The sequence below is a fragment of the Syngnathus acus genome, chromosome 15 (assembly GCF_901709675.1).
Source record: "Syngnathus acus chromosome 15, fSynAcu1.2, whole genome shotgun sequence".
Lineage (NCBI taxonomy): Eukaryota > Metazoa > Chordata > Actinopteri > Syngnathiformes > Syngnathidae > Syngnathus > Syngnathus acus.
Window position 1 is genome coordinate 1,763,917 of NC_051100.1, and position 26,825 is coordinate 1,790,741.

At 45.6% G+C, this 26,825-nt stretch overlaps 1 long non-coding RNA gene across 1 annotated transcript; it reads left to right on the forward strand.

Annotated features, from left to right (window-relative positions):
* The first annotated feature begins 22,556 nt into the window (after window positions 1–22,556).
* LOC119134821 lies at window positions 22,557–24,662 on the forward strand. Its single transcript, XR_005100403.1, has 2 exons — window positions 22,557–23,019; window positions 23,197–24,662. It is a non-coding gene; the product is annotated as an uncharacterized LOC119134821 (long non-coding RNA).
* The last annotated feature ends 2,163 nt before the right edge of the window (window positions 24,663–26,825 follow it).

The window sequence follows — 26,825 nt, forward strand, 5'->3', positions numbered from 1 at the left end:
GTCCAATCAAAAGCAGCCACATTGCTCCCTCACTTTGCCTTTGCGTGCCAATTTTGCTCAGAGAGTTCGAGGGGGGAAGAAAGAAAGAAAGAAAGAAAGAAGAAAGCAACAAAAAAAAAACACACACACAGCCAAGACGAAACACAGAGCAAGAGCGGGAGGGCGCGGGAGAGGGTGCACAATCCCCGCCTCGCCCGTATAAGAAGCTTGCGTGAACTCTGACCTTGTCGGTGCTGCCGCTGCACCTTCGCGGCCCCGACCCCTCATGTATTCCTCGCGCGGTCCCTCGCTGACTACTCCTCAAGTGGCCGACCTGAAAACGAAGAAAATGTTGTTTAATGGAAAGCTCGTCTCAGATGTGCGGACGCAAAAAAAAATGTGGCACGCTGTTGAAAAATGCATAAGCGAGGAAAGCCGTCAGGGATTTGCCGATACATTTACTCTCGGCCTCACAATGACATGGATGTACTGTATGTAGTGTATATAGTAGCAGTGGAGTGGCTCCCCCCCTCCCTCCACGGAGAAACAACGCCCTTCCTAAAGGTTATCAGCAGCCTTGGTCCACCTCATCGCGAGTCCATTACAAACTAAATTCGCAGGCTCAATACGGTGCTTAGCCTCGCCGCGCTGCTCCTTTTACAGGCTGAGACAGCATCTGTTTCCACATACATCATGCAAATGACTTCATTCAATCACCACACAGGCGTGAATATTAGCGCATATCATTAGAGGACAAGAAGGATGTAGCACAAGTGCTGTTTTACTACTTTCCCCTTTTGAAGATTTGCTGTTGGGTGAGAAGGCAAGACGAGATTTGAAAGCAAGGTTTTAAATACATTTTTGAGACAGGATTTCATTTTTGAAGAATTCATTGTCGATTGGGTTAAGTAATTAAATTGCAGAGTTCGGATTTTAAAGCCAGGCTTTAATCTAGAGACAGTGTTTCAAAGTAGGATTTTACGGGATCAGATCTGCTCGTATTCATCTTCACGTCAGTCCATCTTGGCGAAAGATCGAGGGGGGGGGGCCCTCACTGTGGGAGGACGTCTGGAGCTCGTCCAAAAAGAAGAGGACATAAAGGAGGGGATGACGGGACGGCATAAATAAGCAGGGAGGCGAGCAGGTGTCACAGACAAATGTGATTTACAGGCTATGTGTTCCGTACAGTGCTGACATGTAAGCCTATTAGGCTGATATTACCCGCCTATAACATGCACCGCTGGACCCCCTTAAAAATGTGCGTGCTGGCGCCAAGATTGTAATAGCCACCTTCTGTGAAATCGGACAAACATTAAGTGCTGCGATGCATTAATTACATTGGAATCCAGATGCTAGCTTGAGTTTGTCGTTAGCATGTCACGTTCCAAGACGCGTTCAATGCGACGTGGGTTTTAAAGTTTCTTGCCCCAAAGCAAAACAATTACGAGCTACGCTGAAACCCCACCAAGGATGTCGTGTTTGTTATCGGGGAGACACTTTGGGGAGCCCGGGCCACGGAAGAAACCAAAAAACTGAAGAGTGCTTCCGGATAAAAGTGTTGATCTGGGACTGTATTTTCATTTTTATGAACACTTTTTATATTTTCTTTGCTTTTCGAGTGGATAACGCATGAATATTAATGTGGGGCCATTGCGGGAGGGAGGTACGTCTGAAGGCGCTGATCCAAATAAGGCTGATTTGGTCTCTCTGCTCTACTGAGTGCCCTTCCAGTTGTAATTGGCTAAGATGAGTTGAAGTTAAACACGGTAATTCCACAAAGAGAGGTCTCGATTGTAATGGATGGCCTGCTTCAATTATTCACTTGGAATTTTTTCCACTTGAACCAAATGTTGTTCACAAGTTGAATGAGCCCGTTTTAACTCCCCTGCAAATAGCAAATATATCAAATATGTCAAATGGATATTAGAGATTAAACGGTATGAAAATGTAATCATCACAATTAGTGACAAAAAATACAATTATTATAAGTGCATGAATATTATCAGCTTCAATCTGAGAGACAAATAAATATGTTACAATTAAGCAATAAAACCATATGAAATATTATAATTAAAATACAATGCTAACGACTACACAATTACTGGATTTTTTTTAATAATACCAATGAAAAAATATTAGATTTTTTTTTTTTTTAAAAGACAAAAATAGAACAAAAGAAAACAATTTGATATTTTTTAAATGATATAAATAATACAACACTTGCCAAGTACAAAAACCTCCCTTCTATTTGCACTTGTTAGTGTGAATCCACACCTTCGACGACTTTGTGCAAACACACTCGCACAGCCATAATGTATCCACCTCATCGCCCTCGGAGGAGAAAGGCCTATAAAAGCCGACCTCATCTCCTTAGAGCGGGCGCGGCTGTCCCTTGGCGTCTTAACACAACTACTCATCAAGTGTTAAAGCAGAGCGAGAGAGGGGAGGTAAAAAAAAAAATCAATGCCACCCCCAGCCGGGCCAACACCAGTCGATGATGTTATGTGGAAGAGCCAGACGCTGCAGCAAAAAGCAAAAGACGGAAGGCAAAAGTCCATCTCGGGCTGAGAGTGGTCGGTTAATATGTGTCATTGATCACCTCTATGCAAATAGAAGACCTCGACAAAGCAAAGAGCGTGATTTAAAGCGCGGCCAAGTTGGAAATCGATTGGACGCGCCAGCCCGAGGAACCGTTTCCCTTTTGCCGGGATAAAACACTTGACTGAGGAGCTGCGAGATTCTTATCAGGAGGAAATTAGTGGAGGAATAGCAGTTTACCAAAACAAACAGGCTTCCTCCTCCCTTTCTCTGATATCATTGTCATCTCTTATTTCCTCCCCTCCAGTTAAATGCCATCGGTGAGAAACTGCATTTCATTCAAACAGGTTATTTGTAATCGAGAGAAGCAAAAAAACAACAACAACAACAGAGCGGGTCGTCGTTTGAAGGAGAGAAAATGAGGTCTCCGGCTTTCCTGGGAGCAGCCTCGCGAGCCTGCCAGCTCCCGCACGCACGCACACACTGACGCAAGCCCGACGCCAATCTCGGAGCCAGATCGCACCAAAACAATATTTGTCTTGTTGGCTTACCGCCCGTGTTCCTGGCTTTAAAGAGAAGGGAAAACACGCAGCAAAGAGAGGTGGAGGCAGAGTCCACCCACACCGGGCGGCCTTGTCAGCGCGCGGGAAACGTCGGCAGGTAATCACGACAACGCCGGCGACGCGGTGATTCGGTTTCGGAGCACTTGGCCTTCCTAAAATCTCCCCCGAGGACAACATCTGATAGGATTACAAAGAGTTGTTTGGCGAGCGGCGTAGTATCTTCTCGCTTCCGGTACTCGCTTCTCGCTCCCTTTACGATAGTCGGAACATTTCGAGAGAGAGAGTAATGCCGTGACATAAAATAACCTCACCCCGCGTGGCTACATCTGTTGTTTTGCACCGGCCTGCAAGGCTACGCCGGTGATTCTTCGCCAGACCGAGCCCACCGTCCGAGGGTCCAAACATTTGAAAATAGCTCAGTTAGTTTCAGTTGTGTTTTACGGAAACGATTTTAATCTCCCAGCACGTCCTCATCGGGGAGAGAGTTTATCTTGTCATCGAGAACGTTATTGTCCGAGACGAGCCGAGTTGACCCCGTGATTACCTCGGCGGCTTGGCATTTTCCCTCAGCCGACCCCTGGAAGAAGCCAGCGAGCCGCTCCGCAACAAGCGCTCGGCCGTCGACATACTGAAGACATTTAAGATAATCCCGGAGATGTCTCCGTGCTTCCCCGAGATTGCATCTTCAAAGGGAACGTTGGCCCTGCTACCTCCACTTGAAAGGGAGAGAGACGCGCAGTGCCCTTGTTGTGAAGGAGGGGCAGAATAGCACAAGAATGTAATCATGTTTTTGGGACGGGGGTTCGGGGGGGAGGCTGTCCTGGCTAGCAAAGGGAACAAGTGAGGCGGTGGAAGATTGTTTTGACACCAGAGGGCGGGAAAGGGGAAGCACCTATTGGCTGCGCCGACTCTCACCTGTGTGACCTGCCGAAAAGTTGTAAATCGCACACAGGTCACGCCTCGGGCTTTTACGATGTTTGCTTTGTTGTCATGGTCAGCGTTAGCGGTTAAAGTACACAGGTGTCAGGAATTCCATCCTGGAATGACTAACCGAGCTACCTTGATATTGGAACACGAAGGAAATCACGGTGAATATTTCCTGTAAGTAGTTTGACAACAAGGTGCCCGAGTCTAGAAATTCATCAACACTCTGTAGGAAATGATTTTGTCATGAAACACAATGATGATCAACTTTGATGTTTTTTCGGGTGACATTTTGAACTCGCTAGCAGCTGCTTCGAAGCTACTTATCTCCTGCGTGTAGATAACCAACTTGAGGGTTGTAAAGTGAAAAGTGCCACGACCATGTCGCTTCAATGAAAGCGAGAGTTATGAGTCATGCCTTCAACAAATGTCAGCGCTGACGTCCTGTGTGACTAAAAAGCACCTCAATGACTCAGCAATCTCCTTTCCAGGCACTGGACAGCATTGCGACATCATTAGGACAAATTACAATGACGCAGCGCTCTTACGTTGAAGTGTTAAGAATACGACATGGATAGAAATGTGAGCGAATAAAAGGAGATATTTTTGTCATTCGCTTCATCAGGAGAAATGAAGGAGGTCTGTCACATAGCGTTACGCCGTGACGAGGCGCCCACGCAGGCGTTAAGTGGTGAAGGGAAAACAAATATGTCATCAGCAGGAGGCTCAGGTTGAGTCAAGTTGACCGGTAATTGATTTTGACAGCGGCTCACTTTAGAATGAGCAGCGGCCTCGTGTAGAGGAAAATAAAAAAAAAAACGTTCACGCAGCCTCATGGGCCACGCTTAAAAAATTCATGGCGCAAACCCACGACACTTTTGCAACTCTCGTGTACGATCGCGGTAAACTGCGCCCTCCACTCGGGAGAATACCGAAGCTACGGATCGGGCTTTTTTTTTTTACACAATTTGAAACAGTTCCCAAAGTGCCTCGATATCATTTTGTCAATTACATTTTTTTGTCTCGCTCTACTCAAGCTATTTCGTGAGGGCGGTCCTCGTCTTATGCAAATGAGCAACTGCTGACATCGCCAACCTCTACGGAGTGTGTTGGGCACTTGGAGCGCTTCCCTCATTTGTATGCAGCTATACACTTTAAGGAGTTCCATTTCCATCACATCAGCCAAGTTATTCAAATGCAGCACGAGTGACTGGAGAGGATAACATAAAGAAAGGCATCAGCAGAAAATGGCAGCAGGCAGTAATCCCCGGCCGGCCGGCCGGCCTGCCGGGCCGCCACTTGCGCTTGCCACGCCGCGCTGTCAGCATCGGACGTGCGGGGCCTTATCAGCGGCAGCCATGGCGCTCCACTAATAACCCCGCTGATGTTCTGCGGCACGAGGACAGACAGGGAGACGGCGGCAAAGACAAGACAGGCGGACAGGACAGGTTTCGCACTTAAACTCACGCTATCAGCCGCTGTGTGTGCACACACCGGCCGGCCGGACGCGTTTTCCTCACTTAGCAACACGTTCTGACAGCGACATGCACGCTTTGGCGCCCTTTTGCCTAAATGGACTCCACCTTATCAACATACGGTGCAAATCTAGCATTTAGGTTAGGCTACACCAGTTTTAACACCTTGGCAGAAATGGCGTACCTCCCAGGCAAAACAAAGACATCACGACCCAAAATATGTGCCTCGAGACTAGCCTGCATAACTCAATGCACTTTCTTTTGCTGAGCTAGTCATTAGTAGGTTTTTATTTTGAAGTTATTTCCGGTAGAGCGTATTGGCTGCTTTCTGGTCGTCTTCGCAGCTGTAGGCGATGCCAGGTTTTATAGCCGTCACAAACGGTTAGCACCAATTAGCACAACGTCATCCTGCAATCATGTTCAATCGCTAATTGAGGACACTAAATAAAACTACCTCCAGATTAATTACGCTGACAATTGACATACAGTGCCTGTTGTTAAAATAAGCATCCAGTAGCTGCTAAGCTAATGCCCTAAGCCAAAAGGCGTAAATGGATAATTATCATACCAGACTGCCATTGAACCTTTGATCCATTCAAATAAAAAGTTTTTAAAAATGATTTTATTATTTTATTAAATTATTTTGATTAAATACATTTATTATTAAATTATTATTTATTTATTTATTGAAGTACTGTCATGTACAAGCGAGGTGGGAGTCCAAATAGAGGCTACATTGGTCATTGGTTCTGAATCGGCATTCTGTCCCTCTTTGAATGTTACCTTCGTATCTTAGTCTGAGACCTCCAAATGACGTCTGCCTGCACAAGCGCATGTGACTCAAATATTATCATCATCCCCTTTAGCCAAACAAAGGTCAAGCACAACGCTTTCTTCTTGAAGATGTATGCCTTGATGCTATCACGTGCACTGGCTGGCGTGAATCTCCTCCATCCGTAAATCTAATCACGCCTGCCGTACGAGTAGCGGCCCCCAGAGCTTCGGGAGCTGCGGCCGACAGGAAGCAGGCTTGAGTAAACACACCGCTGTTGACACAAGACGGGCAGCACATGCTCCCTTCGCTATAGACGCCTCGATGAGACGCGCAGATTAGGCTTCAGATGACGACGCCGACACTTCACTTTCCTTCTTGGCTGGTATCGGGAGCAGGATGTTGACTCAAAGCTTCAGACACGGAGCGCTGCAGGGCTCTATCTATGTTCACACCCACGCGGGGTGTTTTGAATACCACTTTTCACCATTCCGGGGTCAAATGAAATCTGTCCAAACCAATAAGCAGTTTTAGAAAATCGGGTTGGGGTGCTAACACCGAAACAAAAGGCCATTTTTTATCCAATTACAGAAAGTCACTTCAGTTGGGAGACGGCATACAGGCTGGAATGAGTCGGCGGACAATTGCAAATTACAAATCCATTCACACTTCAAATCACAGCAATGCTAAATTTAGAGTGAGCTTGCATGGAAACTTCTTATTTCTAGAAATCTCTTCAGGCAGCATCAAAACGGAATGTTTTGCAGGCGTCGTCCGATCGAGCCAATAATGGCGACCTTCGCTTGAAGGCCAGAAGCAAATACCTGGCGTGCCTTCCAGCTGCCTCGGAGCACTTTGCGCTCAAGGCTTGAGCGTGCCGCTGCTCCGCCGCTGCCACATGCAGCATCAACGACTTAATCAGCTCTCTTGTGCGGAAGTACGGACCCAGCACAGACTGACGGAAAAGGATGACACAACCCCCCGCGGGCTTGTCAGTTCGTTTCAATGGAGCTCGAATCAGAGCTCGGCATCCGGCCGACACAACTCCGCGGCCATCGCCGCCGCCGCCGCACGTTAGCCTCGACGTGTGCCGTGCCAGACGCTCGGGCACGGACTGAATCATTGCGGCTATTCAATGAGATGGAACGTGGCACACATAGGGGGCAGTTAGGCTGAAGTTACGCTGCAGGTCCAAGTGGCCACTTCTGATTTGATGCCTACATCCGATGACAACTTCTACCGACATGAAGTGCCACATCCAAGATGGAAAACAAAACTTTGTAATCTGGTGCACCTCTTATTCGGAAAAATACAATACTAAACGCGGTGACATATTTGAATTTATTTGAAATTTACATGATACATATCCCAATTGTGCCACCAAAACAAAAATGAAAATTGTCACATAAAGCATGCAGTGCATGGTGTCAAACTCAAGGCCCGGGGACCAGATAAGGCCCACCACATCATTTTATGAGGCCCGCGAGGACAAATAGTGCATCAACTTCAAGTGTCAGTACTAAAATTACAAATAGTCTTCACTTTTGGAAAATAGCTAAATTACTAGCAATTTTCAATACCATTCATCTTTTTAAATTAATTGAACAATTTTTACTATTGTCCGATTTCAAAAGTAGTTATTCGTCCGTTTGTTAAATAAACACAAAATAAAAACGGGGGGGTGAACTGAAGAAATCATCCCATTCCCTGCCTTGCTGCTCTTGCTGCCTTTCTAAAAATGCACCCAGCATTTTCAACAATCATATTTGTATCATCCCATATTGTATTATTTCACATTTTGTGAAACAAATCAGGGGTGAATAGTTTGTTTACATACCTGATATGAAGTCCTCATTGCATATCCTTGTGTAAATCGTAGGTTTCCATCGTTCACGACGAATATCCGCGATCCATTTATCACGTTTTTTTCATGTTCGCCGGAAATCTATAGAAGCTAAGATTTGGTTTATCGCCTCGTCTATTGCTACATCCAACAGCACAGCAGGTATCCGGCATTTTTAAGCTCAAATAGCAGCAGATATAACAAGAAAGCGTGTGTGAGTCGTTGACCGGCACTGAAAAGTTGACCGCCATGATGGCCGCCAAGCTAATGTGGGTAGCTTGATGACGTCAGCTGCAAAGCCTCTATATAATAAGCCATTGACAGTCATAATGGCCCTCCAAAGGAAACAATGAAAACGAGGCGGCCCACCACAAAAGTAAGTTTGACACCCCTGATGTGGTGCAAATCCAGCATTCAGAGTCTTCATAATGCAGCACAATTTTTCTTTTTACATTTTTACAGACAAACACAATCAGTTCAATGCCGCTTCTATGACAGATACTATCAAGTGAAGAAATCGACATGCTGACTGATATTTAATGTGCCACCAAAACACGGGAAGCGAGCGCGCTTTTAATAATTGATGCCGTTGGAGCAGGGAGATTTTTAACCACTCTCCTCCTGCTTTCAATCATTAATGTGCTTTCCATCAAAAACACTTCAGGCTCTCTAGTATCACATCTCTCTTGAAGGTGGAGAGCCCACATCTAAACATTAATCGGCGTGATCTTTCCTCAGTCTCATTCTTGCTTGGGCAGATTAGGGTAATAACAGCGCAAATTGCTAAAGTGTGCAAAAGTAGGTGCGCCCAGCGAGGGTCTTGGAGGCTTAATGGGAGGGAGCGTTTGAAATGTTTCAATGACAAGAAGGGCGGGAGGGAGGGGGGGCGAGTCGACCTCGATCCTCACGTTCTTTCTGCCTGTTCGAAGCCGATCAATCCGCAAGCGCTCGATCGGCGTTGCAAAAAAAAAAAAGAAGAAGCTGCAGCGCTGTTCACTTCAAAGTCACACAGGACACGCCGTGTGCATCGACATGGCAACACATCCGCAAGGTGACCAGAGTACGTGCCGCACGCTCGATGGACACTAGCCCTCCTTGCGCAGTACTTTGACATCATTACAGGAGGTCCTCGGTTCACGCCGAGTTTCGCCTCCTATGATCTTCTTGTCTATCGGGCAAAGCGATAACCTTTGAACCAAAACGGAATCATTCAAAAAGATTGATGCGCTGCACAAGAAACTCATTTACAGAAGGACTACATTAATCCACCTGAGAAACTGCATGTGTGCTGCTGTTTTGGTTAGCAACAGAACCTAAAAATCCTTTCATGTATTGGATTGATTGTTTTGGCCTTTTTTTGAATTATCCAACGCTGGCAAGGCGCATATATAAATATGTGGCACTTAGTTGTGCACTCAAATTGTTTTTCTTCCAAGCCCCCGCCTCCCTCAGCATTCAGTTCTACCGGCTCAACCTTGGCTGTCCTCTGCATCAAACACCTTTCAGTGAACGCCACGGAAAAGCGACACAGAGAGAAACTGCGCGTCTAGGTTTTCAATAATCAGCGGATGACTGTTTTCAAAAACAAGACAAATGTGTGTGGAATATAACTTGTGAGTAATGCAATGAATCATTGGGTGTAAAGTACAAGGAGAACACAGCGATCGACTATTTGCTCTGTGACTATTATTTGCAATTTACACAGAAGCCAGTTTGGTGTGTTAATTGTGAGTTTATAAAGGTCAACCTCTCTTTTGAATTCACCTTAGCAGTTAAATTACAAGCGCTATAGAAGAGAATTTCATATCTGTTTTGCGGAACGAACATATGTCAACGTTAGTTTTTGAGCCAAAAGCCTTTCAATTTAGAACAAGTGCACACGATGGTCTGAAGCGCCTGCCAACAAACATAGGTCACTTATCCTTCAAATAATAACGGCTGGGCGTTATCTAATCTCGGCCTGATTTCCATTCTGGGGATTTAAAGCGAGTGAATGAGATGTATTTTTATTTTATTTTTTTTAAGAGGGGATAGGGGTCATGAAGGGGGACTAATCTGCCAGCCACACATGCTAGCCTTTTACTTAGCTCCGACTCACGCGAGATGAGCGGAATCAAAAGCAACTCCGGGCGCTCTGCGCGGAAGGCAATGACTCCCAAGGCCCTCACTTTGCCAGATGGGTCCACAACTTTATCTCCAAAGCACCATTCCGGCGGTGTTGTCGACCGGTTGGATAGGACAAAACTCGAACTGCGCTGGTCCTTGTGGACAATCTGCACACCGTGTTTTTTTCGTAATTCTCCAAATAGTAGCTAACCCTCAAAGTCAAGCACCTCAGGCAGGGCTGGATAACAAAGTCATACGGATACAAACAAAAAGAGAATAAACTACTCCTACTCAATAAAATTGCTGTAATATTGGTCATTTCTTTGCAGAGGATAAAGAATAAAAAAAAAAATATTCTGGCTGATTTTGAGCAACTGATTGCCAGCCAGGGCTTGTTATTGTTAATTGACCAAAGAGAAAAAAACATTAAGTGTATCACATTACAGGTTGGCTTCCTCAGAGCAGGAAAGGAAATTTCATCCGGTTAGATTGATTGACGTGCCAAGCGAGGTGCTGCACAGTAGCTGCGTGTCGTGCAAGTTGGAGTGGATTGGATGATCGCCGCGTTCGGAGAGCAGGGTGACTCATTTCTCAAACAGTCGCGCACGTTAAGACAGCGTTTGATAATGACCAGCTCGACATGTTAGACTGGTCCGTGGCGGAGTAGCAGTCGTTTGGATAAGCCATTAAAAGCACTAATCTTAGCGGTGGTGCAGTTGGTTTTGTCTTAAAAATAAATGGTGCTTTTATAAATTTGATTGTGTTTTGGCCCAATAACAATAAGATTTTCTTTTTTTATGTATTTCCCTCTACTCTCAATTTCCTCCTACTTAATTTGTTTCCTTCACTTAATGTTCGTTAGAACATACTGATTATAGCGTTTAATATTATTAAAAAAAAAATGTTTACCAATAAAGTCCTCACCAAGAACAGATGCGTCCCCCCACGCCATCTGTACTAGAGTAAATAAATGCCGCTGGCCACTACTTGTAGAAATACAGTATATTGCAAAGTATGTAATCTAATTTTACACCACGGAGCACTATGTGACTCTTGTTCTGTGAAAGGTGCTATTTTATTGACATAAGTGTATCCAATGTTTTACCAGGACATTGCAAAATACGGGTGGTTAGCGGGTGTAGCTGTTTGTGGCAGACCCCAGAGCGAACAATAGTTTTCATTTAATGAATTCAGATGAACTACGACATGAAAAAGTAACCTGTGAACAGGATCAATATCCAGCTATTAATCTCTCAAGGAGCAATGTAAATTGCCAAAGCTGGCAGGGGCCAAGCATGTCGAACGGCACTAAACAGCCACAATCGACACCCTTTTTATTCGTGCGGTCATAGCGTTTGTCAATAATGGTGCGGCCACAGGCATAGAAATCCAGTTCAACTGTCAAAGTCACCCCCCCCCCCCACTCAAAAGATCAAGTGCACGTCGCTGACAAACAGCTCAACTTAACTGACTTTTCACTCTTCTCTCTGCACCTGTGAGGCCCAAAAAAAAAGAGGGAGGGGCGTTGAGATGGGACACGGCCAACCAGCACAAAATGACAGATGTCGCATGCAGAAGCCAAAAAAAACAACCCCAAAAAAAAGCTCCGAATTGACTTTTTGTTTGGGTGCAGCACTCAGACCAAAACAAAGCTTTCCACTATGGGCTGCTACTTTTGGTGACCCCCACGCTTGGAGGCTCCGATCAAATCGGGGGGACGCTGCGCGACAGATGTCTGCCCCGCCGTTCGGTTCCAGGCGTGCTGCTGGCACACGTACCCAAGAGCCGAGGAAAAAGTAAAGCGATGATGAGGAGGGGAGAGGAAAACTGAATCCATGGTGTTATTAATATTGCTAAGTGCAGCAGCCGCCAACTGAATATAGCACATTGCTATCATTTCTAAAGACAAAAGGCCGATAAAAAAAGGAGCCCTTTCTAGTGCATAACCTCTGCGCAAAAACAATTCTCCACATCCCACTTCCGCTTTGAGGAGCCGCACGCCAAAACAGAGCGGCGGCGAGAGCGACGGAGGCGGCTAATTATAGCCTCGCAGCAGGATGGCCAGAAACAAACTTGATTATCATCATCATCGTCAAGACGGCACAAAGGAAACCTGCCGCCTGGCCCCTTTTCCGTCACAATCCAATAGAGAGGCTTTTAGCCTTCGTAATGATTTACAGAGTGACACGCCATACAGATTTACTGTGACAGTCTGAAAGGGACCAGCAGGGACGCCATTACTGATCACATGAGCAGACCTTTTGGCCCTTTGGATACCCTTCCCGTCACCCCCCACCCCCACTCCTCTGTGCTTTTGCAGAAGGAGCCCGGCCGGCGAAACAGAGGCAGGCAGCCTATTCAAGCAGACCCCTCCTTCCTGGCTCAACACGACCCCCCCAGACAACCCCCACCCCTCGATCCAAGACGACAAGGAAAAGCATGCTTAGTAGAAGTTAGTTAAAGCGACAGCCACCTCTGATAAGCGACTGGTCACGGACAACTTGTGCTACAGAGTAAATGGAGATACGTTTGTACAATTCCGACACCATTATCCGGGGTTTATCACACTTAGTGAAGCACGAGTGTGTTGGGGAGGGGTAAGTGGAGGGGATTTGCAGTGTGTAGCGGCAGCCGAGCGACACTTAACTAAACACTAGTGCAAACAAATGAAGCCATCCTGCGCCCACCTTTTTCATTTCTGTACTGTATATATACATACGTACATGGCATAAAGATGAGCGTGTGTTCAGATGAGTTCATTCCCCATCTATATTCACAGGGACAATATCCTCTCTGATGTCCTGAGTGGCAGGATTTACATTTGACTTTCATTTCCCTCAAATATGGAGCACATTTATGTTGGAGGAGCACCAGTCCCTCCGGATTCATTTCGCCCGCCCGCCCGCTCTCATCGTTTTTATCGCCTCGTTCTCCCTCTGCCTCTCTGTCGGTCTTTTAGAAAGGTGAAGGGAAAAGAAAAAAAACACCTTGGCTGTTCCGCCGCTTCTGAAAACAGAGGCGCCCCCCGAAAAACCATCAGAGCTGACGGTGGAGGGATGTGAGCGGAGCGCAGAACCCTCGGGCTAAAACCGGCTTCAGTCCCCCCCCCCCACGAAAAACAAAGAAATTCCAGAGGAAAATCAGGGCAGGACCTTACGCTGCCTCCCCCCACCTCCGCTTCACACACTTGCCGCTTTTAACACTGGCAAAGCAGCCGCAAAAGACCCTCTTGAATTTCGAAGCCTGCCAGCGGATCATTAGATCTGTGATGACGGTATCTGGTGCGAGGTGAGCAACACTTGTTGAGCCGTGACAATTGCTTTCAACGCAACGGGGCAAGAGAAGTGAGTGTTAAGTGTTAAACTTCACACCTATGTCGCCCCGCCTCTGACACAATTTCGGTACGAGATGGGAATTTTGATACTAGCTGCGAAAGCTAGCGTTCGTAGACGGCGTAACTCACAGATCCTGCAGAAGAGTCACGCAAAAGCACAGAATAGGGAGGTGAAATTGACGAGGCAATCTTGAGGGAGTAGAATTGCCTGAAAGGTTGTATAAAAGGCAAAAGCGGTGAAACGTCTTCTCTTAAAGCACCGATTCAGCAGATTCGCAGAATCACAACAACATAGGTGGTATTCCCCTTTCACAATGACAATCAAAGTCAGTCTTCCCCGTGTTGCTGTTTTGTGTCAACAGCACACATAGGGGGTAAAGAAGAAAAAACAAAAAGTACCAAGCAGGCTGTCTGTAAGACTTACAAGGTCTCGCTTTGTTGGGTTCTGTGTATAAGGCAAAAGTGTGATAGAGTCCAGGACTTCTGGAAATTCTTCAGGTGTCATACATCAGCCAATGAGATGCTTTTGTAGTCCATTCATTCACAGTGATGTGTCATCCACGGAGACATGGTTATGCAGACATAGCAGTGAGGAGAAGATGGATGGATGGATGGATTGAAGCGGGGGCACACCGTCTGCAGCCCAAATGCATATTTCAGAGCTGTCTGAGGCAGACATATAGACACCGAGCGGAATCTGTTCAAGCCTTACTCAGCTACACCTACTTACAGAACATTGCCAAGAGATGTTCCAGGTCACGCTGTGGTCACCGCCCCCACATCCACCCCTTCAAAGTACACGAGTCAGATTGAGGAAAACGTGTGATGTCCACACGTGTCTTTCAATAGTGTCAACACATGACATTCAGATTGCCTCCGGGGCAAATAAGCCAAAGTTGTGGCCGTGAAAAAGCAATATGGCGAGATGTATGAGATGCCGCTAATGTATTTCATTTGGATTAATGGACCCATGCAGAGAATTGGCAGAGCTAGGGGGGGGATTGCATGAGGGCACTGCCACCCCTGAATTATGGTTGGGGCCCATCAGATGCCAGGGCAGATAATCAGACGTTTTCCAGGATTTTCTTTTCTCTACATTCAAGCTTCATTTTGCTTTTAATAGACGCATAGTGTCTGGATGAGTTAAGTGCTTGCAAATGACATTTTTCAAAATGGCCTTCAGTGTTGCAAATTTCAGCGACACAGTCAATACGAGCGCTATGAAAAATGCTTCGAGGCCATCAATTCATACGAGTAAATCAACACCAGCAAAAAGGGGAGTAATTGAGTGTGTCTTTTCGTGCCATCGGTAACCTCAAAAGTGGTTCGGCTAAAGCATTCAAAGCTGCATTGATTCCTTTTTCTCCCGCACACATTTGTGCACGGTCACCCAATACCCTTTCAAATCATAAAACACAGGGAGCCTTTTGTCGATAATGTTTTGCCGGGTAATTAGCGAGCCGACGCGGACAATAATGAACATTGTTTGGGAGGCCGATCGCTGGCGGTTCATCGGCGCTCTCTCTCTACGGGCCGCACGTGATTAGCCCGTTCTCATTACGGATGTGATAAACGACGACTTCCGTCGTGGCTTTGGTTCACCGGGAGGACATGTTTCCGTAGGAGGGGATTTACTAGAAAATGGCGGGTTACACGCCTAACGATTGAATCGTATATTGGAAATGTCGTCGTGTGTAATAGAGTTGACTTTGAAATCAAAATCTGTCGCCGCTTTACTTATGTCGTCGTCTCACTATCCTTTTTTTCTTTTTTCCTAGTTGCCGTCTCCACACTGCAGTTTAAAACATGCCTCCTTTATCTGAGCTGCCCAGGCGGGAGAATGAAAGGGATGTCGGTCCTTAGAACCCTGAGAAAGCGCTTTGGCTCTCGCGCCAGTGTCAAAACGGAGGGGAGGGCACAGAGCGGGCAAATACAAACACATGGCACGCACTAATGGAGTTTTCTGTCACTAGTTATATATTTCAAAGAGTTCTCAGCATGATCTAGTTAAGATGCACGCCACTCTGAACTACAACCGCTAACAAATATTTAAAGTCAGTGCTATTTGCTTAAAAGCGGGTAGAGTGCTATATTTAGTCAACTGCAAATGTCTAGAGGCATCTAATAGGAGGGGAACTTTATTTACATCATGTGTAGATTATTATTATCATGATTGTTATTATGATGATTATTATCACTTAGCACATCTCAGTCATGGAAAGCATCAATTCCTTACAAAAACAGTTCAGAATCAATATTTATCGAACAACGTCGAAATAAAATCCTTACTCACCAGAGTTGATATTTATTTCATGTGTCTACAGATTTTTGCTCGTTTATGTTGGCTAAAACAATCTAAGCTCTGATCAACCAATCAGAGGACAGAAAACGGTTGACATCATCAAAGGCCAATGCTCTCTTCCAGGGCATGAGAATTAATTTGAAATATGATGGGTCCGAGGAACTGTTCTCATATAGTTAACGTTACATCAGCCAGCACGGCTGGTTCTGAAGGGTAAAAGTGACATGGCAACATATGCAAGATGACACTGAAGCAGTCCAGCCAAGACTAACGCTATGAAACAAAGAGAGTAGACTGTCGGGATTATATTCATACCATTTTATGGCACAACTATTAAACCTCAGGTTTTAAATGTAGGTCAATGGGATTGTACCATTATTCACATAGACAACAAACATCTTACAAGTCTGCTGGAGCCATAACACCTCACTTGCTTTGGTGTTGCTGTTTTGGTTAGCAAAAGAGGATCCGACTGAGTGACATTTTTTGCTTGATTGTTGAATTGACAGAGGATATGGATAATGGACTATTGGTGCACAGTACGTCATAAATGAAAAAAGTAGCATTTAGTCCGAGGCACCTCGACCAACGAGTGTATTTCTGCCACGCGAATGCTTGGCCACAATGCGGGAGCAGCTATTGCATGACTCCCCGTCGGCAAAGAATAAATGCTGTCGTTTTGCATTAGTAAATCCTTCCTAATTTTCCTTGTCATAAAACAACTAAGTATGCATCCCCGGAGGCGATGTTGGACACGCCTTCAGAGAATCTTCGCCATCACTCGGCTGCTCCCACGCAAACCTCAGCCACCGAACCGGCAGCTCTGCGTGCGCGCAGACAGGCGAGTGTTTTAGAAAGCCCAATCAGATCGCAAATGTGTCATGCTCTCTTGATAAACGACACTGACAAAAAAAAGAGTTTAGCTCTATCAAATCTCATAATAAAAAGCAGCTTTTTCTGTTCCTTGAATTTTCTTTCTTGGCCTGCTTTTGCACACCCACTCGGCTCCTCTTGCAAATCTCTTTGTCAACAATTTGATTGGCTCAGCGGTGTCAAGCTCACAAAGGACACAATCGGTCTGTTGGTTTCTCTGTGCATATATTTACTAGCATAAAACAGTACATTTCTTCTTTTAAGTCTGCCTCGCAAGCACTTAATAGGATTTCCGGGAATCCGACTGGCTGACTCGTGCCGTGTTGTTTTGTTTTTCTAAAACTTCTTCAAGCTACTTTGCTAACGAAAATGTTTTGTCAATATTAGCTTTAGTTCTATCGTGAGCTATTATAACCTTGCCTACGCAACCACTTGCTCTACTCGCAAATATTCATATTAAAGAACGAAATATTCTTTCATAAAGAAGTTGACTAGATGAGTCGTGTCACGTTAGAGAAGTTCCAAATCTGTACATTTTGTTTGTGCATGCATCTACTACAGGGAGAAAAAAAAAAATCACTTCCTTGGATTTCTCACTGAAGACACATCCACTTGTTCAGCTTGCAAAATCATTTTTTCGACAACTTGATTTGTTGAAAAGAGTTACGCGAGGAAGCGCTGCAAGTGTGCGTGTTTGGTCTGCCATTTTGCTGAAAGGTTTTCAGAAAAGTAAATCCTAAGGAAATTGCATAGGCAGGTCCGAGTCCAAATCCAAAGCGGAGCTCATCTTTCAAAACCCATCTGCACTATTCCGCACAATGAATTTCCAAGCGTTCTCCTATGAACTCACCCTTGTAATTTGCTTTATAGACGAGACCGTCTGCAGTCCCACTTGGCACCAACTCAAGCTCCAGGTAAGCGTTAAAAAAAGCAAAGTCCCGGGAGGCTGCCCGGCAAACGGACCCACGCGGGACGCCATGCGAGGTGTGAGAAGCTTTTCCGGGCAAGCAGCGGCATCAGAAGGGGCAAGGCAAACACAGCCGACCGCCGGCTGAAACAGTAAACCTACTGACCCAGCGTGAAGAGGCGACTAATTAGTGACTGTACTTACAAAGAGAGCAGGGGGGGGGGGGGGGGCAACGGGAAAGGAGGGAGGCTGCAAAGCGCAGTTGGAGGATGAGAACAATGAGTTTGTTTAGCTTAAACGGGATTTACGAGCCCAAACGGACACACGCCACTCGCTCAGACATACTATCTCTTCTCTCGTCTCTCCGACGCAGTTGAGGATTTCATCGGCGGCGATGGAAAGAAAGCGAGAGCCTAATCGCTTACGATGGTGCAAAGTACTGGGTCCAGGAGGAAAGACAGAAGGAACATTTTGTACCCGCGACTCCCGCGTTGTTCCCGATGAGGCCCGGCTTGTCATTTACGATTTGAGGGCCTCGGACGGGAACAGGATGCGGTGGTCATTGTGTCGTCCCGTGCACTCGTTTCTCAAAGAACATTGAATCAAACATGCATGAGATGGTGACAGGGTGGGCGGGTGACTTCGCTCTGCACTCCGTCTCAGAAAAAGCACTTAAGATGACTGTGTGTGCGTGTGTGTCCCCTGAGCCACCTCCCACCCAATGTTGGGGGAAGTCAAGGGTGAAGGGAGAAGGTGGATGCGAGTTGACGCTTCGCCTGTTTTCCACATATCAGACATCAGGAACACACGTAGGAGAGAAGAAACGTCACAAATGTAAGAAGCACTGCAGTCTTTCAAGCTCTGACACAACTGAGAGTCTTCAATGAACTAAGTATGAATATTCTGGAGGAAGCTGGCAAATCAGGAGAAAACCTCAGCACCTCCAGAACTTGCCAAGCACGGCGAGACCTCCTCACGAGGAAGGCCAGAGCTGAGATTCGAAACGTCAAAACTGTAAGGCAGACATGACCTACATGAACTATAAAAGTCATAAAAAAAGAAAAAGCTGACAGCCATGGAGGGTCACTGAAAATAAAATCTAGGATTTAGCACTTTAGCAGAGAATGTGCAGCATTTGAGCTCACTGTAAGTTATGAGATTGTATAAAAGTCGAGAGGACCCAAATGGCGCCAACAGCTGACAAAGACGACGTTCATCCCATTACTTGCGGTGCAATCGCATTCCATACGGCGGACGCTCGTGTTATAGCATGTGAGACATGAGGAGAAATTTTGTTTCATCGCTGGGACCACACGCACACACACACACACACAGAATGTGTTGCGTGTCATGTCAAAAGGGCCGGAATTGTAACTTTTGTCCACATTTGTCTCGTTTCACCAAGTAGCGTTTTCATTTCCAGCGTTATCCTTTATCCCATAATTACTTAGAAAGTGGCTCGACTGTAAAGTGCACGGCTAGAATGACGAGAAAAAACGAATGCGTCTGACACCGATGGCACAACCTCAGCTTGCGCTTAACCTTTCCGTTCAAAACGTTCCTTTCAGCCCTCGGTCCGGCAAACGAAACCTTGAAAGGCGACACGTGTTTTACAGAAGAGACTGAAAAGCAAGGATGAAAAGTACCGCAAGACAGGTTCTCTGGCACACGAGTGGGAGGGGCTTGATAGAGAAGGGAAAAAAAAAATAAAAAAATAGCTGACAGAAGTCTGACGCCAAAAATCAAGAACTCGTGTCAAGTGAAGACGAGTATTTCCCAGCAATGCAGCGGGAGCAGTTCGCTGAAATGTCAAACCTGTCAAAACATTGATTAGCTTTTGCCAGGTCTTAAGCAATTAGCCGACTCGCACGCAACAACATGTACTCTGCTGCGGAGTAACATCAAGCTCGTGAAGCATAACCACAACCTGCTTTTAAAAAAAAAAAAAAAAAAAAAAAAAAAAAAGACAGCATAGACCAGCATGATTTTGTTGTTTATGTAACTGGTTCTTTTATCACAAACAAGATATTTAGGTTGAAATACCTGACATGTTTCAGCTTGTACTTCCGCCTTCATCGAAGATGAACCTAAGTATCTTGTTTGTGATAAAAGAACCAGTTAAATAATTGATAAATGAAAACAAAATGAACATAGTACAACTATGATTTTGTTGTGTTTTCATGTTTGTCTTGCTAACATTTTCTCTTCTTTTTAGCAGGGAAGACATTACAAACAATGCTAGCTAACATTAGCGTGCGTATTTTTCTCTTTCATGAGCTGTGAATCCTTCAACTCATCATGACAACGATGACATATTTGCTGAAAAATCATCTTGAGTGGTCCCTTGATTCACTTAAAAATATATATACCGTAATTTTCGGACTATAAGTCGCACCGGAGTATAAGTCGCACCAGCCATAAAATGCCCAAAAAAGTGAAAAAAAAACATATATATGTATATAAGTCGCTCCTGAGTATAAGTCGCCCCCCCACCCAAACTATGAAAAAAACCCGCGACTTATAGTCCGAAAATTACGGTATTTGTTGGGAATGGGTGGACTTCTTCAAAAACATTGAATCATCAATATATTTTTTTCTTTACAAGAAAATGTGAGTTCCCATAAAACCATAAAATATTTTACACATGCAATGAGAAATATGTTATGGAAGTACATGAAGAGCACATATTTTGCATGTATATCCATATTTTAAAGTGGCAAGTAGTCCTATGTGGCTCCCCAGTAGCAGCGATGAAAGACGATGGCCGCCTCCAGCGTTTAAGTCACCCATCCCTGTCGTAAGCCAAGTGTGGCAAAAACTGAGCGTGCTTTCTTACGCCGCGCCAGGACGTTATTTTTACACCGCTGTGCAAACTAGGAGTAGTGACCTTGTAATTTCATAATTACAGCAAATATTTGCGAGAAAAATCCAAGTGTTGAAAAGTCTATGAAAAACAGTACGCCTCTGGATCGTCATAAACTCGGGACCCCCTGTAGTCGGGTTTCATTATTTCCGACATTACAAACTTCTTTTTCGAGAAGGACCGGCGCTCCCTCGGCGGTCGTACACGCATTAGCACTCGGCACCGTTTTTAAACAGACTTAGAAGACGTGCAAAATGTGATCTAGTGGGAGTGTCGTGAAGCATTTCGCCAGCTCAGTGAATCAGGCACTCTTGTGTCTTGCCTCACAGCCTGGCTGGCTGGCTGGCCGTAGAGAGGCCCCAGGAGGGACAACAGAAGGAAAGCAAACGCACACATAAACACGCGGACTTCCAAGTTTCAAACAGTTGCAGATGGCTTTCATTCTTTGCCCTCTTTCCTGCGTGATTTATCAGTTAACCTGCAAGCGTGCAGCCTCTCCGTGACTTAACGGCACTTTAGTGGGAAATGAAAAGACAAATCAAGTAACCCCCCCCAACCCCACCACAAAAAAAAAAAGGGCTCATTAACGTACTGCAGCTGACAAGTGTTGCTGCTGGAACGAATTCATTACATCATCAATTACTAACAGCGGAGGGTGCACCGCCGCTCCCTGTTTCCTTTCCCTCCAAAAAGCTGTTTACTCTCTCTCTCTCTCTCTCCAAGATGCAGACATTGGACCCCCGCAATCCAGCGCAACACTGCTGCAACGCCAAACCTGAAAACAGTTGCACTTGTTGTGCTTTGGGTTTGACACGCTGCCAGAAAAGGTGTTTTATCGAGGACGCCGTGTTCTCATCGCATGCCAAGGTTCTTTCTGACCCCGCTAAGATGTCCTCGAAAGAGGAATGAATAAATGGGCTCCGGCCTGTCCCCGCCCCCTCTCGTCGGGGAGCCCCCCCATGCACTCGGGGCCCGCGCTCTTCCCCGGCTGGCCTCACATCCAGACGGAGGAATTTAATGGGGAGGATCCTAGAGACTCTAATAGCGTGGACAAATGCGCCTCGCCTCGCCTCGCCTCTACTGCTGCTGCTAGTTCAGTGATTCCGTGTCAAGGCGTCCAGGTGTTTCTCCACATGTGCACTGACTTGTTGTGCAAAGAGATTACACTCACACCTGTGCATTGTGTCATTTCCATTATTATTAGCGCTGCCAAGGAGATTATGTTTTCATCGCTGTTTGTTTGTACCGTGATGGCACTTTGGAAGAAAAAAAATACTTAAAGGATTTTGACAAAACTTGGCAGAGGGGTGGGACACGGGCCAAGGAAGAATCCACTGAATGGAACAAGTAGTCATTCATTTCTCAGTGAACTAAAGCATGGATTGTAATAGCAACAAACAAATTGCATTTTTTCCATCTTATTTTTAGACTCCTTGAACTTCACCCAGACAAAGCTGATCAACTCAAGTCGCCAGTGGACCAGAATGCGACAAATCTCCCTAAACCATCGATACCATCCCAAAGTGTTGAGGTTTTTATAGTTTCATCAGAATAGCACTGATGTGTTTTTAGAATATTAAATATTCATCACATGCATTTCATTGGAAACCGCTTCACCGTTAGTAGTTAAAAGAACTCTTTTCATTAGCACTCAACTTTATGACCACAAGTTACTTGTGCTACAGAGAATATGAATATATATTTTTAAATATTGCCAGACTCTAAAATTGAAACAAGGACCACATCGACCACACAAAGTATAGAACCACCACGTAAAATGTCCTTTTATTCTTAGTAGCGTATAGCAATCTATATTATCTAGCTATCCACAAAGGTGTTCAATGGTCCCATTAAAAATCCACAGACAAAATATCCGTTGTTAATGCAACACTTCTAGCTATTTCACCATTTATCGTTGGAGATCCCATTAAAAATCCACACTACCCTTAAGTGTCACACTTTGCTAATAGTATCTATGGAAGTGTTCAAGGTGGTGGTGCTTGTTAGGATGATCTAACCTTGGAGAGGTGCCATGAAAGGTCTATCGTGGGTGCACCCTCAAGGTGACAAATGACACTGATGCTGCATTATTATTGTGCAAGGCACAGCAACAACCACCCCGTTGTTAATTGCATTACAACAAGTAGAAGGGCTATCAACATCAGCTTTATGTGACACGCATTATGGCTTTACTAGCATCAAGACAGAGTCATCAGCCGCCGGCCGGCCGGCCGGTCGCTCGCTCGCTCGGCTGGCTGGCTGGATGCACCCGGGCGAGGCGCTCAGCGGCGCCGCGACGTGGGAGCCAGGCAGCCGGCGTACACGCCGCATGCAAAGCGGCCAGTCCGCGGATGTCCAAACGTGACACGGCAGACCAACAATAACAAGCCGACTCGCTCGCTTCCAGTTTCCCATATGAAGCACCAGCAGCGGCGAGGAACCAGCAGCCAAGCCAGCCAGCCTGCCTGCCTGCCTGCCCTGCCTCCGACGCGACTTCAGCCGCTTAAAGGTTCCGAGGAGGTCAAGCCTATTGTTAGCAGGTACTACCCGGCCAGCGTGAGCGTGCAAGCCGCGCTACGAGCCCCGAAACACGGCGACAAACTTACTTGCAGCTTCGGGGTTCCGAGAAGCGAGTCCTCGTTCCTCCGCGACGCTGAAATAAAAAGCCTCCGCGTGTGTGCGTGCGTGCGTGCGCTCTTTTCTCTCCCTCTCTCGAGCTGCTCCTCCGAGCACACGGTGCAACTGAGTGACTGAATCAACTACCGTGGAGCACGGCAAGTTGAAGTGTCAGATTACACGGGGCTATTCGGTTACCACCGCCGAGGAGAGGACCGGGCACAGCGGCGAGGAGGAAAATGTGAGGCGGACTTCCCCCTTCCACACCCCCGCATCAGCACGAGGAGTCTGTCTGTCTGCCTGTCTGCCTGCCTGTCTGTCTGCCTGCCTGCTTGTCTGCCTGCCTTGTCGAGCCGGTGGACGGCAGCCTCTACCGGGGAGTAGGAGTGGGCTTCGCGGAGAGACAAATGCAACACAATAGCGTCACGTTCTGTCATTTTCAAGGATCCACCCTTTTCAGTGGAACTAAATTCAAGATCGGAACTGGAAATGAAACTATATTTAATGTTCACAATTGCATGTATTGTACTAGAACCTGATATTTCATTCTGACTTTGGATTTTATGACGTCATAACAATGGGCACCACAATAAACGAACTTGATTCGTGTCAATGAATATTTAAATATTTGTATGTATTGGCGGACATGGAGTCAGGAATGCATTATTCATAAATATAAGTCACTTTCCAAAAAGTCAAATCTGGCAAGTAAAACCAGTTTCACTTGACAGGCGAAACCAAGTTTTCCGCTGCAGTGGTAGTCTTGTCTGACCATTATTACGTCACAGTGTTTTTACATTTTGCATACAGTAGAACATGAAAAACACATTTGACACGACGGATTTAACAAGGGCCAAGATTAAAAAAAGAGATCACAGGTAATGCTCTGTTTTGATGGACACTGTAATAAACATATCATTCGATTCTTATTGTGGTATGCGGTGGTGTCGAAATACACTTCATCATTCTGACAGCTAGTTTCTAGTATTGTGGGTGTTTGACTACATGAGAAATGCGCAAAATGCAATCACGCACTGCAACTAACAAGAAAAAGGATCAACATTGAGCAAAGGAGTCATGACTGCTCAAGTGAATTAACAACGAATGGCGTTTAAAGGCATACTGTTATTGTTTGCCGTGACACTAATGAGTAATTATACATTTGGACTAATTATAATTGCCTCTCTGTCATATGTCATCGTAGTTATTATCCGAGCATTCGTTTTCCATGTTGCTTTTTGTCATTTGTGGTTCGAAGCCAGGCTACTGATTGAATGGCGCAAAAAGACAAACAATCATTTGCATTACGAGTCACCCCATGGATGATTTTGAGACTTCATGTCATCTAACAGGCATGTTTTTCGGAATGTGGAAGGAAACCGGAGTAACGGGAGTTTTTAGAATCTTGTAACCATTTACAATAGATGTTAGTTTGAAATCAAATTCATTTGGCTAAATGCCGTATTTGTACACTGTAACTACTATTGCACTGTGACTATAGTATATACAACTGGTATGTGATTTATGTGGGTGAATTTTTGTCATGTGAGAAATATTGTGCAAGAATTAATGGATGTGCTGATCTTTAAAAAAAAAAAAAAAAAAAAAAAATGGAGTAGCTTGAATATGAGGTGAAAATGTGCCCAATAATTTGGAAATTCCAGGAATGTGTTTAACAGTTCCTGAGAGGTCAGGTCAAGTTGTGATAAGTGGAAAGATGAGCTATATTTGGAATTCGTCTTCATTTGTGCTGATGTTTCTTTGGATAGAATTTGTGGAATTTGGAAAATGTGTAAAATAGTCTTGGGTGAGGTGAATCGTTTGAAGTTGTGAATTTTAACAGCGTAAAACAGCAAGAATTAAATTAGTTTGAGTAGTTTTCGATTTGATTGCGCCTCCGTGTGAGCGTCTTGTCTAGTTTGCACGCCGGCTCCAGCAGAGCCAAAAGAAATCCGGTTCCGTGTTTTGCGAGCGTCCCGTCTCGCGGTGGAAGCCTCGGAATAACAAAGACGTGTTTGAGAGCAGCGGCAGGCTGGGCCGAGCGGTGACGTCAAGGAACAATGTTCTATCCTCGCGATGCGCGCGGCACACGCACGGCGCACGCACGCTACCCACGCACACCAACTCGTTCCTCTCTCTCTCCTTTTTCTCTCTCTTCTCTCCCTCTCTCTTCCGCGTCTGGCAAGGCTGGAAGTGGCCAGAGGGAGGGCCGCTGTGCATCAGATAGAGAAAATGTCTCACTCTGCATGCTGAGCCTGCACACACCATTGCTTCATGCTGTCGTGCAGACAGGAATACATAAAAAGGTGGCACATTATAGCGACTAAAAAAAAAAGAAGGGATGGTTAACACAACTATGATAGCCAAGCAAAAATAGGTTCTTCTCTGCCATTTAGTTTCAGCACATCTGCCTCACAGTCAAAAGGTTCTGGGTTCGAATCTCAGCTCTGGATTTCCACAATGCTTTAGTGGTTTTTATAATCATATATTCCCGAAAAATGTCACTAGGTGTAAAACGTGAGTATGAATTCGATTTGTTTCGACAGCAAGCAAACAATGATCACATTCAATTGAAATGACACACGGTCGCTTAAATGACGAGCGAGGATTGGTGCGACGGCGGATATTCAGGAAGTATTTACATTAGGAAAGATAAAAAAAACAGATCTGTACAGCTTGGTCACATGATAGAAACATCTTAATGATTCAATCAACAAATCAATGTTTTTGTGCTGCGTAAAAGTACAATGTACAAAGTACATTTTAAACCAATTGAAAGATCCCATCCAGGTCACAGGTCAAACTGTCATCAACAACGGCCGGGCGGGTTACTCTAATCTCTGAGGGGAAGGAAGTGGCTGCTATCCTTGTTGCTTCCTGCCTGCGGGCCTCCTGTCACTGATGCAGCTTGGGCATGTGTGGGGTATTGCCTTTGTCAAGCAGTGTGTGTGTGTGTGGGGGGGATTGTCGCTTCGGGGGTGCGCTGTGAGCGGAGGGGGGTCTCTATCACGACGTCTCAAGGACGACCCGGCCCCCTGGTCGGAACGGAGCAGCTCCGATGGGGACAAATGCGACCGGTGACATCGACGGCAGTGAGTCATTTTTATTTCAGAGAAGGTGGGCCCCAAACTGGGATGGTCAATGTCACCATGCTCTGACAGTGAACTCGCCATCAAATTGTTTTTTTTTTTTTTACAATCTGGAAACGCCTCGTGGAGAAGCCCAATGACTTTGTTTTGTCATAATATCGGCAAGGTGATCACATCGGCAAACAGTCAGTCTCATCTGCATCCGCTGACTCGAAAGTAATTCATTAAATGGACTACACCCCGAAGGCTTGAGGATTAAAAGCAGACCTATCAATTGTTGTCTTTTGTCATTTCTGTTTAATTTCGATCATAATATCATCTGTTCTAGCTCATCCATCAAGTTTTTGTCTAACACCATGGCCAGTTGTCAAGGCCTGTTAGGGGTTGTCAGCCAGTCCACTCCTTCGCCGCTGACATTTTGCGGTTCAAAGAATGCCTTGTTGTCACATGTCCTCGCTTTCACGGCAAAGCGTGCTCCCCTCGGCCTCTCCAAAATAATGTGTCCAGATGGCTGCCAACAAGATGGATGGATTATAGGTGGGGTGACTCCGGCTCGACTTGGCGCTGTGTATAATTTTCTTACGAGCTGTATTTCAAAGGGCAGAGTGAATGAATCCAGGGGGAACAAAGGGAAGTCTCCG